The sequence below is a fragment of the Mus musculus genome, chromosome 7 (genome assembly GCF_000001635.26).
Source record: "Mus musculus strain C57BL/6J chromosome 7, GRCm38.p6 C57BL/6J".
NCBI classification, from domain to species: domain Eukaryota; kingdom Metazoa; phylum Chordata; class Mammalia; order Rodentia; family Muridae; genus Mus; species Mus musculus.
Window position 1 is genome coordinate 52,885,698 of NC_000073.6, and position 17,068 is coordinate 52,902,765.

Here is a 17,068-nt window from a genome sequence, read left to right on the forward strand (position 1 = left end):
AAGGCTAAGGACACAAAACAGCCATCAACAGACTGGGAAAGGACTTTCCCAAGCCTACATTCGATAGAGTGCTAATACCCAATATATACAAAGAGCTCAAGAAGTTAGACTATAGAGAACAAAATAATGTTCAATAATGAGGTACAGAGCTAAAAAAAAAATCTCAGCTGAGGAATACCTAAAGAAGCACCTAAAGAAATGTTCAACATGGGAAATGCAAATCAAAACCCTGAGATTCCACCTCACACCAGTGAGAATGGCTAAGATCAAAATCTCAGGTGACAGCAGATTCTGGCAAGGATTTGGAGAAAGAGGAACACTCCTCTATTGCTGGAGGGATTGCAAGCTGGTACAGCCACTCTGGAAATCAGTCTGGTGGTTCCTCAGAAAATTGGACATAGTTCTACCTGAGGACCCAGCTATAATACTTCTGGGCAGATACCCAGAATACACTCTAACATAATACAAGGCCACATATTCCACGATGTTCATAGCAGCCTTATTTATAATAGCCAGAACCTGAAAGAACCCAGATGTCCTTCAACAGAGAAATGAATACAGAAAATATGGTACATTTACACAGTGGAGTACTACTCAGCTACTAAAAATGATGAATTCATGAACTTCTGAAGCCTATATTTCAATTTGTGATTGTGAGTCTGCTCACAAAGTGAAGTTTCTTTCTTTATGAACAAGGAAAATGTCATTCATTTAATAGCATAACAATAAAATGCATGCTATATAAATATGCTCCAAGCAGTCTCAGTCCTGATATCAATCACTCTCAATCATAACCAAGATATGTGCTTATGAAGTAGTTGCTTCATGACTGGCAGATGATATTCTGGATCTTACATTTCGTTAAAATAGTTACATTTTGTTACATTAGAAAAACCATAAACTGAAATAAAGGGAAGAGCATTATTGCATTCATCATGTTGGAGCCGAGAATAATTTGATGATAATGGCATTCTGAACCCATTTTCCATAGGATAGTAAATGTCTTTCAAACATATCTGAATTTACTATTATTTCTGTTCCTCCTGAAACATAAGAATTAGCAAATTTCTCCATGGAGTGAACAATTCATTAAAATTAGTCAGTGATATAGAAAACAGAGTAAAACAACATCAATAGCATAGCTAAATGTTATTTTCTCCTGTGGATGTTATCATGACTCCTAATTTTACCTAACCCTTATACTCATGTTTTTCTATGTGTAAGATCCAACACAAGAAAACACATATATTGTTTAAATGAAAATATGGTTTTTTTTTATTCCTCAAGTATCTTTCAGTTGAATCAGAAAGAAAACAGAGTCAAGTTAGGAATTTTGGCTTAGTGATTAAGAGAATTGACTGTTTTTCTAGAAGAACTAGGTTTGGTTTCCAGCTCACATAGGATTGCTCACAACTGCCTCTAACTTCCTACATTTCCAAGGGACATGGAAGTGACTTTCTGGCCTCTATAGCCAATAGACAATCACATACATGGTGAACACACAAATTCTGACAAAACACTCATGCTCAAATAATGTTAAAATATTTTTAATATCCTGACTACAAAATATGCTACTGCAATGGTGACACAAAAGATATGGGAGTAACCAAACAATCTGAGTTCAGGCCATGTCATATGACATGAAACCTACTTTACATGTTATAGCAAGGATAGAAAGATGTCCTGGCAATCAGAAGGCAAGAAATACTGCAGAGTCACACAGCTCAAGACATCTCACACAACAGATTTATTGGGAGGGAAAAACCCAGAGAGGTGTGTGGAGAGAATATCTCGTGTCTGTATGGATGAGGCACCTGTCAATAAAAATCTGATGGCCTATGGCTTAGCAAGAAAGTAGGAGGTGGGGCATATAGGAGGCAGAAAGGATTCTGGGAGAGTGTCAGTTGGAAGATTCACCTGGTAAAATGGGAGAAGACAGGCAAACTGAACCTGAGCACAGGTAATCAGACACATGACAGAATGTAGATTAGAATAAATGGGTTAATTTTTGTTATGATCTAGTCAGAGATGAGCCTATCTATGTGGCCAAGGTATTTGTAAATATATTTTGAGTTTGAGTCTTATTCCTGGGAGCATGGGGCTGGCAGGAAGAAACAAACTTAACTTCTACAGGGGTGGATTCTTTAGCTCAGATGAAAAGCAGCAAAGAACTGATTAGAAGAAAGGGATTTATCCCTGTTCTTGGTGTTGGGCACAAAACTTTTCCAGGGTAAGGATTAGTGTTATTTGGACTTGTGTGCTTGGGCTGCTATGTGAGGATGGAGTTGAGATGGAAAGGGCTGAGGCTGGTCTGTAGGGCAGTTAGAATGTTCTCTGTGTGGAACTTGGCAGTTGGAAGTGCTCATGGGAGGGGCTTAGCTACTACTGTACCTCAAGGGATTTACAAACATATCTGATACTGCTTGAGTGGCCATGAGACAGAAACTAGATATCCAAAATACTTAAATTAATATCAATCCTATAAATAAATAAATAAATAAATAAATAAAATTAACAATATAATTGCTTCTTATGATGTTCTGCTATACTCATAGATCAGTGGTATATTCAACCATCAGAGATTTCTCCTGCTGCTGATGGAAACAAATGCAGAAGCCCTCAGCCAGATATTATGCAGGCAGGCAGGCAACAGCAGACACACACACACACACACACACACACACACACACAGAGAGAGAAAGAGAGAGAGAGAGAGAGAGAGAGAGAGAGAGAGAGAGAGAGCACAGCACACAACTCCAAATGGGATATTTCCATTAAATACCTCTCCTCAGAGCTCAGGGAACCTCATAGTAGAAAAAGGATCAGAAATTGTAGAATTGCCAGAGGAAAGAGCAGACACAGGAACTGAAGGGGTCTTCAACCCTATAGGTGGAATAACAATATGAACTAATCAGTACTCCCAGAGCTTGTGTCTCTAGCTGCATATATAGCAGAAGATGGCCTAGTCGGTCATCATTGGGAAGAATGTCCCTTTGGTCTTGCAAACTTTGTATACCCCAATACAGGGGAATGCCAGGGTCAAGAAGTGGGAGTGGGTCGGTAGGGGAGCAGGGTGGGGGGAGAGGGTATAGGGGACTTTCGGGATAGCATTTGAATTGTAAATGAAGAAAATATTTAGTACAAATTTAAAAAAGAAGAACAAAGCCCTCAAAGTCAACTGATCAAAGCTTATATGTACTTAGAGACTGAGGCAGCAACCATAAGGCCAACAAGGGAAAGTAAACACGTCCTCCACAAATATAGCTTTCAGGTTAGTATTTTTAGGGGACTCCTGAATATGTAGAAATGTGTCTCAGATTATTGAGTTTTCTCTTAAGCTCTTTTTCTTTTCTTGGTTTGCCAAGTCCTACTTTATTGTAATGTTTTTTTTCTGTTTGGCAGCCTGAGTGAGTTTCATTCTCAAATTCAGTATAAAGATTAAAGAAGAGAATCCCCTTCATGTCCTCTGATCTCCACACTTCATGCCTGTAGTGCCCAATAATAAACAAACAAACAAGCATTAAGTATCTTCCATGAGGGCTAGCGAGATGCTTTAGTGATTAAGAACACGTACTGTTCTTGCAGAAGACCAGACTTTAGGTTCTATCATCTCATCAGATGGCTCACAACTGTGAAAGTGGAAGGAAGCCTCAAAGCAACATCTGAGTTTGTCTTCTGACCTCCACATCTGCCTGCTGTGTGCACATCCACCTATTGTTGGGATGACATTCCTTACTTGGTATGAAGGTGTGTCTATGTATTTTCAATTGTTCATTCTGTTTTGCCAAAGAGCTAATTGATGACAGAATTTTGATATTGTCATTTCTATGACCCATCACTGGGTTTCAGATTTGTAAATTTTGTCATTCCCTACCTGTTCAAAACATGAGTGTCATTGCCTGAAGGCAACCCCAGAGATGTTCTAGCAATGTCTTACTGCTGATTGCTAATAATAAATATCTAAGAGCTATCAGTTAGGGCCGATTATATTAGGATTGATCAGGGCAGAAGAGACAAAAGAGAGACAGAAGGGACAAAAGCAGATGCAGGAGTACCAAAAGATACTGATGGAAGCAGAAGATATGTAACAGAGTGGTAAAGTGAGAACCACAAGGGTAGGTAGATTCTTAGACAACATGAAGTAAGTTTAAATGAACTAGCTGAGAGACTATCCCATCGAAATGCCTACAGATTTGACCTATACAGAAATATCTGTTATTCATGCTGTGATCTGCTCTATGAAAAACCCTGCTTTCACCTGTGCCAACAACAATGCATACCTCCAAATGGTATGTGATGCTGCTTCTTGGGTTTATGGAGGAGTAAGCTGAGAAATAAACACATTCAGCATTTTCCTACAGAGAGTATGCAGAGAAGCATCCATTTCTCTTCTAAAGACCATTGACCCTTCTTCTTTCCAAGGGCAGCCCAGCTTTCACATATCTCTTCTTGCTTTAATGCCCTTTCACCTGTGGTAGAAGGTTTCCAGGGCTGCAGTAGACAACAAACTCTTTGATTTATCCAGTGTGATATATGCATAGAGGCAGTGAAAGTAACACGGACTGAAGTACACATGTAAGAATGCTCATACCTGCAAGCATATGTTCACATGCATGAAGACCTGAATACATACTCATATATCACCACAAGTAGAGAATCCTCCTGTGATGTAAAGGCACATACTTCAACAGACATTTTTATAATTGTATGACCAATTTCTCTACTGTGCACTTGAGAAACTGTCCCTTGTCTCCTTGTAAATAGGCTTTAGTGTTAGTTGATGATAAATGTAGCATCTATTGCTTCCTCCTTTTCTTGGAATTCCATCATAAGGTGTGGGACCCCAATCTCTGTCCAATCATGTTCTCTCTTTCAGGTATCTCTGGATAAAATGGCTAAGGGTCCTGGAATGCCTACTGCACAACCAATGTGTTAGCCAGTGTTACAGCCTGGTACATCTATCAAGAAACCCATGTCCCAGATGGAGGTAGATGCATGGAGCTTTCACAGGGCAGACGGGGGAGAGGCCCTTAACAATAAGCAACAGGTATGCCACCTCCCTCCCTCATTCAGCTTAGAATCTCTGTCACCTCAGGTGGCTCCAGTCAGTCTGTGAAGAATTTCTTTCATTCTTCTGTTTCCTCTAAATCTCTCTTGACCATTGAAAGGCAAGTGGACAAAGAGAGCAGGGCACTGACCCAGCTTGTGAGCAATGAGGATTTCTTTATTGTTACCTGTGCCTTTCCCTACCTATGTAGTATCTTTTAGCTTCTGGCAGCTATATTGATGATTTGTGGGTTTTGGTACTCCAGTACTTGAGCATGCCAACACACTAACTTTGGCTTAAACAGAACATCAATATCACTGCCACTCAAAGCCCAGTGATGCTGAGGCAGTAAAATCATGCAGCTAGCCTGCCTTATATAGATTTCCTACCTAAAAAAAAAATACATGGTTGTCATTCAGAAATGTCATTACAGCTCACATCTCATAGACTCCAAATGCCACTTACTATGCTAGCAGGAAAATGTCAGCAGCAGGGAGGAGAAACAGCTCTATAGTCGCCTGTGTAAAGGAAGCACCTGAGAGGTTCTTTGCTTGTCGATGGAGAAGCACCAACATATCAGCAGGTGTTTCCTCTTCTCTCTAGAACTGGCTTTACTTGAGACCTGGTCTCACTATTTAATCCAAACAGGCTAGAAGTCATGTTATATTTCTACTTCTATCCCAAGTAACAGGACTTCAGATCTAAGCCAGCTAACCCATAAAACTTTTGCTTTTTGCCTTCTGGATGAGTTATCTAATTAATTTGAACCTCACTGAAAAGGAAAGGAAAGATATTAGCCACCTTCTACCAAAACCTCATGAAGCCCAGGTCATTTGTTCCTTCCTCATTGCTGAATTTCCTCATCTTATGTACTTTCAGACACTGTTTAAATTTGGCATTTAACTCAGCCAAGAACATATGTACATAAAGTTTATCCCAGCCAGATTAAACTCCTGAAGTCCTGCGGCACCAGTGCTCAGCAAGATTGGTAAGGTTTCCTATCTTCAATTTTCTCCTTTAGGTCCTCAATTTGGAGGTCCAAGGTCTTCACAGAAGACTCATTCAGTGTTCACAACATGAATGCTATTATGGTTTTTCTGGTGCAAATCTGGGAGAGCTAATTGATCAGGAGAAAGTCTATATGCATCTGACTAAAATCTTCCATGTTCTTCATCTCTTGCTGCCTTGGGGTTTTCAGTCATATTAAGCTTCCACTAGAACTCCAAACTCTCTACTTCCCCATGATTTCTCTGTCCAAGCACCCTGCCCACCTCCCTTGAGGGACCTGCCTCGTGACTGAACAAACCTAGGGAGACTCATGAACAGGCACAAGGTTATAGGGTCCCATGTTTTTGGATTTCTATTTTTCTTGCTTTATTATAAAACTTTGTACATATGAATGTTTGGTCTACACAATAGGTATATGCATTCCTGATGAGAGCCAAGGTTACCAGAGGAAATTAGGACTAGAGTACAGAAACTTGTGAGCCAAAATATGGGTGCTGAGATGAAATAAGATTAAAAGATTTTTTGCAATTATTTTTTGGCACTGAGCCTTGTTTGGAGCCTCATGCACTCTTTTTAAAATAAGTGGTGGTCTGGGGAGCACTGAATATCAGAATGTTTTGTTTCCTCCTCATATTTTGATCTTTGAATATAAGTGGTGACATTGTCCCTCAGCCTAGTCTTTTGCTGATAGAATCACCTTACTTGAAACTCTGCATTGCCCTGCAGCATGTTGTGCTAGGTGTTGGGTTGTGTCTGTGTCTACAGGGCCATCTATAATATCAAAAGCCATAATATCTTTCTTTACTTACATTAACAAGCAAGAGCTAGAGGAGAGTATATAAGGAAGGATATAATAAGAGAAGTGAACAAAAAGAGTTTCTGGGACAGATGTAGAATGGAATGTAAGCATTGCAAAAAGGACACTTAACAGAATCACTTCATGTACTCATCTAACCAGAGACATCCAAAGGCCAGTGGTAACTCAACCTTGCACTGTAGTGATGGAACAGCACTTAGTATGGCTTCTATGTATGATCCATTTGCTGAACATTGACTTGTAGAGACATGTGAGAGCTTATTATTCTCAGACAGCAATGGTGACTGAGGAACCAGTAGGAATCATTCTGTACACATGATAATCATTCCTGCCATGCTAATTTCACCAACTTCTAGACAACCTTGAAATAATGAGCTCAGTTCATAAATAAAAGTTCAGTATTGCTTTCAGCTTTATACCATCATCCTAGGCTAGGTCCTAGGACCAAAGGGTCAACAGTTTAACTTGGGAAGATGGATGTCTAGGCAACTGCACTATTATATTGTGTGAAATCTAGGACTCTATAAAGTCTTCAATGCCCAAGCTGAAGACCAGGAGTCTTAAGTAGAAGGTAGGATCCATGGGAGAGAACACTTTAAGCTACTTTCAGCAGCCATTGATTGTGACCAAAAAGCTCAGTACCAGATGTGAGAAACCCACAATGTACTTTTATTCAGGGAAGCCTGAAGCTACATAAACAATAAAAAGCTAGGACTATTTCTCTTGGTTACATACCAGAAGTAGATGGTAAGACCCTACTCTTGAAGATACCACAGTTTGTTTTGGCACTTAGAGAAATGATCTGAGACAGGCCAGCTTCCTCCCTGCTGCCTAGCTTTCTCTGTGCAGTGTGGTGCTATGCATAGGTCTGGGAGAGAAGTCATGTTCTGAGCAGCAGAGGACTTTTAATGCTGTAATGCTGACCAGCTGGGGAGGATAAGCCTACAGATGCAACCATGGTACTTCTGCTGTAACAGTAATCAACGCTTTCTGGTTGAATTTTTGGCCATTCCACAGGATGGAATCCATGCCTGGAGCTCTATATCTGGTCTTAAACCCACACACTGGTACATAACCGACAATAAGGAGACATACTTCTTTCACTTTGGACATGTTAAACAGCTTCCTGAACATTTTTATGTCCATAGATTAGTGCTGTTTTACCCACGGTCTGAGAAACTCCTTTTGCGTGGGGATCTGTTAATGCATAGACTTATTTATTCCTCAAATTGTTGAGAGCAGATGTTGAGTGTTTGGTTCCAAATGAGACATTTATATCACAAAGATATACACCAGAACTCACCACTCAGGGGCATGGTGTAACATGTCCCAGAAGCTGTATAAAATGTGGAGGCTGAAGAGGAGGGCTGTGAAAACCTCTGTTCTGGACAGGATGAGCCATTACCCTCATAAAAGCCCATTAGTAGAGGTTACTTCCACTCCGGCTTTAAAAAGGGAAGCATTTGAAATGTAAATGAAGAGAATATCTAACAAAAAATGCCTTAAAAAGTGAAGCCTTTCAGTATTCCGTCAGACACATGTAAGGAGCTTCTGCCCCAGCCTTAGCAGAAGAGCTACAAACAGCAACTGCTCTGGGGTGTGAGGAGTCATTTTTCTTTAGGGGTATAGAGAATGGGGATTTGCCCAGGATCCATGGGATATCACAAACAAGACATGAAAAACACTGATTAAACACAGCAGATTTCCAAATATAAAAAAATGGTGCAGGCTACTTGGCTTCCAGGAACACAGATGGTAAAAGTTACCTTACCTAATAGAATTTGAGGGGATGCTCAAATATGGCAATATAAAAACATAAGAATCAACAGTCTAACACAGTTGTGCTTCTAATGTCAGATAGCCTCAAACTCATTATTCACCTGCTGTAGCTGTCCTACTGCAGGAATTCCAGGTATTCTTTACATTGGCCAGAATTAGAAAGGGTCTGTACAAGTGGGAACTTTGGGATTGAAGTACTAGGCATTTTATTTTTTTATAACTGTGTAATGTCTTTCAACATCCCAGTACCTAAACATTATTGTATCCCAAGACAGAGCGTTGTATTTTGGAATAGGCCTGTTAGAAACTTCTTCCTCACATTCAGCTGAAAACCATCAACTGCTGTTGATCCATAGGAGTACCCAAAGGGGATGTGGGGGAAGACGCAGTGTAACAGCGTCTACTGATCTTTCAGGGAAGCATTGTGCACTGTCACCTGACTCCAGATCTAGGGCATCTGACAAACTGTTCTCACCACAACAGGCCCTGAACTCACACGCCCAAATTACAGATACAGGCTTAAAGTGAAAATAGTTTCTGTTCTCAAAAGTCTACACAATGAAGTTACAGAAATAAAAATAATGAATAATATGTATGTTTTACAGAAGAAAGCTTAAATTTCATTAGGTCTTATTGTTATGATCAGGAGGAAAATGCAAAATATGTATAAATATTATGATACGTAAAAATAATGTACATACACACACGCGCGCGCACACACACACACACACACACACACACACAGAGAGAGAGAGAGAGAGAGAGAGAGAGAGAGAGAGAGAGAGCCAGTATCTTAGATTATCTCGGATCTCTGTGACTGTATTTCTGGCTCTTATATATTTTGTGGGACAGGTTCTGGTTCTTTCACTATGTTGCTGCCTTTCCTCTGAATCTAACCTCAGTGGAAGAGTCCTGGATGATATGCAGTAAAGTGATAGAATCTTGCCTATCTGGGGCTGATCTGACTCACTCAGATCTGATCATACTAAGTGTGTTATCACAGAAGACAACACGAGAGAAGAAAACATGTCCCTAGAGGTTGATAACCCTACTCTTCTAGACAAAATTCTAAAATGAAATTAGCATATTTTACCAGATTTGCATGCTTTTCCTTTGCATTCAGATCACTGACTGAAACTTAGTTACTGACATTGAAGAAGAACGAAGCAACATGGAATAAGCACTGAAGAATCTAATGGATTTCATACTTTGTTCTTTTCCTCATGTTCCTGGGGATGGAATTCAAGCCTCAGGTATGCTGCTCTCACACCACTCTGACCCTGAGGTACACCCAAGTCCTACTTCCTTTATCTTCTTCTGAGAGTAATGCATCCCCAGACATCATGTTTAAGGATTAGCACCATCAGAGACAGTGAATGACTAGATTTCAAATATGACCCCTGCATATTTGGTAACTATGTGTTTCTAAGAAGGTGAGTGATGAGGTTGTACTGCTGGTAGGGTAAGAAAGAAAATGATAAAATCAGCACTGTGTCCTCACTGAAACTATGGCCTTGGTTACTTGTACAAAGATGCATATACACAAGAGAGCTGTGTCCTGTTTATGGGAATGAAACCCCCTCCGTGGACAGTAGGATATTTCTTTTAATCCAGTAGGTGTCAGTGTGAAAATCCCAGTTCTGAAATGAGAAAAGACTCACAGTCACACACAAATGTCTCCAAGTCCAAATTTCCTGTCAGTCTTCTCCAACTTTCTCTGTTCCTTCCTCCTTTCATTCACTTTTCCATTTCTCATTCCTCTTTTTTACTTAGAGGTCTCCTCCTCTTTCTCTTTCCCCATCTCTTCTTTCTCATTTCTTTCAATGTCTCTTCTGAACTTATCTGCATAATTCTTTTCTTCTATTTTAGAACCTGTGAACCTTCTCCTCTTATTGCAATTCACCATTGTCCTCTTTGTCTTCCTCCTAGACCTTGTCATCCCTGTCCTAGTTTTTTTTCCCCCTGTGTTACTACAGTTTATTTATTTATTTATTTATTTATTTATTTATTTATTATTAGATATTTTCTTTATACACATTTCAAATGCTACCCCAAAAGTTCCCTATACCCTCCCTCTGGCCTGCTCCCCTACCCACCCACTCCCACTTCTTGGCCCTGGCATTCCCCTGTCCTGGGGCATATAAAGTTTGCAATACCAAGGGGCCTCTCTTCCCAGTGATGGCCAACTAGGCCATCTTTTGCTACATATGCAGCTAGAGACATGAGCTCTAAGGGTGCTGGTTAGTTCATATTGTTGTTCTATCTATAGCATTGCAGAACCCTTCAGCTCCTTGGGTGCTTTCTCTGTCTTCTACATTGAGGACCCTGTGTTCCATCTTATAGATTACTGTGAGCATCCACTTCTGTATTTGCCAGGCACTGGCATAGTCTCATATGGGACAGCTATAAAAGGGTCCCTTCAGCAAAATCTTTTTGGCATGTGAATTAGTGTCTGGGTTTGGTGGCTGATTATGGGATGGATCCCCGGGTGGGGTAGTCTCTGGATAGTTCATCCTTTCATCTTAGCTCCAAACTTCGTCTCTGTAACACCTTTCATGAGTATTTTGTTCCCTCTTCTAAGGAGGAATGACCTATCCACCCATTGGTCTTCCCTCTTCTTGATTTTCTTGTGTTTTGCAAATTGTATCTTGGGTGTCCTATGTTTTTGGACTAATATCCACTTATCAGTGAGTGCATATCTAATGACTTCTTTTGTGATTGGGTTACCTCACTAAGGATAATATCCTCCAGATACATCCATTTGTATAAGAATTTCATAAATCCATTGTTTTTAATAGCTGACTAGTACTCCATTGTGTAAATGTACCACATTTTCTGTATCCATTCTTCTGTTGAGAGACGCTGGATTCTTTCCAGCTTCTGGCTATTATAAATAAGGTTGCTATGAACATAGTGGAGCATGTTATTACCAGTTGGAACTGCTTCTGGGTATATGCCCAGGAGAGGTTTTGCTGGATCTTCCCATAGTGTTATGTCCAATTTTCTGAGGAAGCTCCAGACTGATTTCAGAGTGGATTGTCAAGCTTGCAATCCCACTAGCAATGGAGGAGTGTTCCTCTTTCTCCACATCCTTGCCAGCATCTGCAGTCACCTGAATTTTTGATCTTAGCAATTCTGACTGGTGTGAGGTGGAATCTCAAGGTTGTTTTGATATGCATTTCCCTGATAATTAAGGATGTTGAACATTTTTTCAGGTGCTTCTCAGCCATTCGGTATTCCTCAGTTGAGAATTCTTTGTTTAGCTCTGAACCCTATTTTTAATGGGGTTATTTGAATTTCTGGAGTCCAGCTTCTTGAATTCTTTGTATATATTGGATATTAGTCCCCTATCATATTTAGGATTGGTAAAAATAATTTCCCAATTTGTTGGTGGCCTTTTTGTCTTATTGACCATGTCTTTTACCTTACAGAAGCTTTGCAATTTTATGAGGTCCCATTTGTCAATTCTTCATCGTACAGCACAAGCCATTGTTGTTCTGTTTAGGAATTTTTCCCCAGTGCCCATATCTTCAAGGCTATTCCCTAATTTCTCCCCTATTAATTTCAGTGTCTCTGGTTTTATGTGAAGGTCCTTGATCCACTAGGACTTGAGCTTTTTGCAAGGAGATAAGAATGGATCAATTCACATTCTTCTACCTGATAACCGCCATTTGTGCCAGCAATATTTGTTGAAAATGCTGTTTCCCCCCCCCCCCCCCCCACTGGATGGTTTTAGCTCCCTTGTCAAAGATCAAGTGGCCATAGGTGTGTGGATTAATTTCTGCTTCTTCAGTTCTATTCCATTTATCTACCTGTCTGTCACTGTGCCAGTACCATGCAGTTGTTATCACAATTGCTCTGTAGTACAGCTTAAAGTCAGGCACGGTGATTCTACCAGAGGTTCTTTTATTGTTGAGAATAGTTTTTGCTATCCTAGGTTTTTTATTTTTCCAGATGAATTTGCAAATTACCCTTTCTATCTCAGTGAAGAATTGAGGTGGGATTTTGATGGGGATTGCATTGAATCTGTAGATTGCTTTCAGCAGGATAGCCATTTTTACTATATTAATCCTGTCAATCCATGAGCATGGGAGATCTTTACATCTTCTGAGATCTTCAATTTCTTTCTTCAGAGACTTGGAAATTCTTATCATACAGATCTTTCACTTCCTTAGTTAGAGTCACACCAAGGTATTTTATATTATTTGTGACTATTGTGAAGGGTGTTGTTTCCCAAATTTCTTTCTCAGTCTGTTTATCATTTTTGTATAGAAAGGCCATTTCAAGTACTATATTGAATAGGTAGGGAGAAAGTGGGCAGCCTTGTCTAGTCCCTGATTTTAGTGGGATTGCTTTGAGTTTCTCTCCATTTACTTTGACGTTGGCTACTGGTTTGCTGTAGGTTGCTTTTATTATGTTTAGGTATGGGCCTTGAATTCCTGAACTTTCCAAACTTTTATCATGAAAGGGTGCTGGATTTTGTCAAATGCTTTCTCAGCATCTAAGGAGATGATCATGTGATCTTTTCTTTGAGTTTGTATATATTGTGGATTATATTGATGGATTTCTGTATGTTAAACCATCCATGCATCCCTGGGATGAAAACTACTTGGTCATGATGGATGATCATTTTGATGTGTTCTTGGATTCAGTTTGTGAGGATTTTATTGAATATTTTTGCATCGATATTCATAAGGGAAATTGGACTGAAGTTCTCTTTCTTTGTTGAATCTTTGTGTGGTTTAGCTATCAGAGAAATTGTGGCTTCATAGATTGAATTGGGTAGAGAACTTTCTGTTTCTATTTTGGGGAATAGTTTGAGAAGAGTTGGAATTAGGTCTTCTTTGATGGTCTGATAGAACTCTGCACTAAACCCATGTGGTCTTGGGCTTTTTTTTGGTTGGGAGACTATTGATGACTGCTTCTATTTCTTTAGGGGAGATGGGAAAGTTTAGATCATTAATCTGATCCTGATTTAACTTTGGTACCTGGTATCAGTCTAGGAAGTTGTCCATTTCATCCAGGTTTTCTAGATTTGTTGAATATAGCCTTTTATAGTTGGATCTGATGATGTTTTGGATTTCCTCAGGTTGTGTTGTTTTGTCTCCATTTTCATTTCAGATTTTGTTAATTAGAATACTGTCCCTGTGCCCTCTAGGTAATCTGAGTAAGGGTTTATCTATTTTGTTGATTTTCTAAAAGAACCAGCTCCTGGTTTGGTTGATTCTTTGAATAGTTCTTTTTGTTTCCACTTGGTTGATTTCAGCCCTGAGTTGGAATATTTCCTGCCTCTTGAGTGAATTTGCTTCCTTTAGTTCTAGATCTTCTAAGTGTGCTGTCAGACTGCTAGTGTATGCTCTCTCTAGATTCATTTGGAGGCACTCAGGGCTATGAGTTTTCCTCTTAGGACAGCCATCATTGTGTCACATAAGTTTTGGTATGTTGTGGCTTCATTTTCATTAAACTCTAAAAAGTCTTTAATTTCTTTATTTCATCCTTGACCAAGAAATCAGTGAGTAGAGTGTTGTTCAGTTTTCATATGAATGTTGGCTTTCTATTATTTATGTTGTTAATTGAAGATCAGCCTTAGTCTGTAGTGATCACATAGGATGCATGGGATATTTTCAATATTTTTGTATCTGTTGAGGCCTGTTTTTTGACCAATTATATGGTCAATTTTGGAGGAGGTACAATGTGGCTCTGAGAAGAAGGTATATCCTTTTCTTTTAGGATAAAATGTTCTGTAGATATCAATTAAATCCATTTGTTTCATAACTTCTGTTAGTGTCCATGTGTCTCTGTTTACTTTCTGTTTCCAGGATCTGTCCATTAATGAGAGTGGGGTGTTGAAGTCTCCCACTACTATTGTGTGAGGTGCAATGTGTGCTTTGAGCTTTACTAAAGTTTTTTTTTAATGAATGTGGCTGCCCTTGTATTTGGATCATAGATATTCAGAATTTAGAGTTCATCTTGGTATATTTTACCTTTGATGCGTCTGAAGTGCCCTCCTTGTCTCTTTTGATAACTTTGGGTTGGAAGTCAATTTTAATTGATATTAGAATGACTACTCCAGCTTGTTTCTTCAGACCATTTGCTTGGAAAATTGTTTTCCAGCCTTTCATTCTGAGGTAGTTTCTGTTCTTTACCCTGAGGTGGGTTTCCTGTAAGTAACAAAATGTTGGGTTCTGTTTATGTAGCCAGTCTATTAGTCTACGTCTTTTTATTGGGGAATTGAGTCCATTGATGTTAAGAGAAATTAAAGAAAAGTAATTTTTGCTTCCTGTTATTTTTGTTGTTAAGTTGGGATTATGTTCTTGCAACTGTCTTCTTTTAGGTTTGTTGAAGGATTACTTTCTTATTTTTTCTAGGGTGTAGTTTTCATCCTTGTGTTGGTTTTTTCCCCATTATCCTTCGAAGGGCTGGATTCGTGGAAAGATATTGTGTGAATTTATTTTTATCCTGGAATACTTTGGTTTCTTCATCTATGGTAATTGAGAGTTTTGCTGGATATAGTTGCCTAGGCTGGCACTTGTGTTCTCTAAGGATCTGTATAACATTTGTGCAGTATCTTCTGGCTTTCATAGTCTCTAGTGAGAAGTCTGGTGTAATTCTAATAGGCCTGCCTTTATATGTTACTTGACCTTTTTCCCTTACCTCTTTTAATATTCTATCTTTATTTAGAACATTTGTTGTTCTGATTATTAAGTGTCCAGAGGAATTTCTTTTCTGGTCCAGTCTATTTGGAGTTCTGTAGGCTTCTTGTATGTTCATGGGCATCTCTTTCTCTAGGTTTGGGAAGTTTTCTTCTATAATTTTGTTGAAGATATTTGCTGACCCTTTAAGTTGAAAATCTTCATTCTCATCTACTCCTATTATCTATAGGTTTGGTCTTCTCATTTTGTCCTGGATTTCCTGGATGTTTTGAGTTAGGATCTTTTTGAATTTTGTATTTTCTTTGATTGTTGTGCTGATGTTCTCTATGGAATCTTCTGCACCTGAGATTCTCTCTTCCACCTCTTGTATTCTGTTGCTGATGCTCTCATCTATCGTTCCAGATTTCTTTCTTAGGGTTTCTATCTCCAGCATTGTCTCACTTTGGGTTTTCTTTATTATTTATAGTTCCCTTTTTAGGTCTTCCCTTCTTGGTTTCATTCAATTCCATCATCTGTTTGGTTGTGTTTTCTGTACTTCTTTAAGTGAGTTATTAAAATCCATCTTGATGTCCTCTACCAGCATCATGAGATATGATTTTAAATCTGAGTCTTGCTTTTCGGGTGTGTTGAGGTATCCAGGACTGGCTGAGATGGGAGTGCTGGTTTCTGATGATGGTTAGTTGTCTTGGTTTCTGTTAGTTTGATTCTTATGTTTGCCTTTTGCCATCTGGTGATCTCTGGATTTAGTTATTATAGTTGTCTCTGGTTGGAGCTTGTCCTTCCTGTTAGCTTCTGTCAGCAGACCTGGGAGTCTAGATCTCTCCTGAGTTTCAGTGGTCAAAGCACTCTCTTCAGGCAAGCTCTCCTCTTGCAGGAAAGGTGCACAGATATCTGGCATTTTGACCTGCCTTCTGGCTGAAGATGAAGGCCCAAAACAGAACCTGTCCCAGAATCTGTGTAGCTTTTCTAGCCACACTCTTACCTGTGCAGACTAGTCTGTGAGGGATCTGGGACCCAAGATGGCTCCCCCAGGTGCTCCAGGAGAGCCCTCCAGAGAGGACACCTATCCTCTAGCAGGAAAGGTGCCCGGGTTTCTGGAGCTCAAATGGGGTCTATCCCAGAGGCTTTCGCTTCTGCTTGTCCCAGAAGCTCTGTAGCTTCTGTAGTCTGCAGTCTCACCTGCGCAGACAAGTCTATGAGGGATCCGGGACCCACGATGGCTCCCCCAGGTGCTCAGGCAGAGCCCTCCTGGGCAGGGCAGACACCTCTCCTCTGGTGGGGAAGGTGCCCAGATATCTGGAGCCTGAAACAGGGTGTGCTTCAGAAGCTGTGCGGCTTCTGCCTGTCCCAGAAGCTGTTAGCTTCTGTAGTCCACACTCTCACCTGTGCAGACTAGTCTCTAAGGAATCCAGGACCCAAGATGGCTCTCCCAGGTGCTCTGGCTAGCCTTCCGGGTGGAGCAGACATCTCTCCTCTGGCAGGGAAGGAGCCCAGAAATCTGGAGCCTGAAAAGGAGTCTGTCTCAGAGGCTGTGTCACTGCTCCCTGTCCCAGAAGCTGTGTAGCTTCTGTAGTCTGCATTTTCACCTCTGCAGACTAGTCTCTGAGGGATTCGGGACCCCTGTCCTAGTCTTAACCACCCTTTTATTTATTATTTTTTATCCTTTCTCTTCTTTGATGTCTTTCCTTACTTGTATTCATTCATACTTTCTTTCATTTATGTTTGTTTATTTACTTATTCATTTCTATGAATAAAATTTTCTTT

At 39.9% G+C, this 17,068-nt stretch overlaps 1 long non-coding RNA gene across 5 annotated transcripts in view; it reads left to right on the top strand.

Moving 5' to 3' along the window:
* Nucleotides 1-1,897: 1,897 nt before the first annotated feature.
* Gm33898 overlaps nucleotides 1,898-17,068 on the top strand; it is an 89,404-nt gene continuing 74,233 nt past the window's right edge. For 2 of the 5 annotated variants that reach the window (XR_882086.1, XR_391468.2), the window contains exons 1-5: nucleotides 1,898-1,960; nucleotides 3,586-3,747; nucleotides 4,877-5,047; nucleotides 5,927-6,035; nucleotides 9,775-9,904. This is a non-coding gene — a long non-coding RNA (predicted gene, 33898). Of the gene's footprint in view, nucleotides 1,961-3,402; nucleotides 3,748-4,876; nucleotides 5,048-5,926; nucleotides 6,036-9,774; nucleotides 9,905-17,068 lie in introns of all 5 variants that reach the window. The other 3 variants (XR_391469.2, XR_882087.1, XR_882088.1) reach the window with 3 other exon arrangements.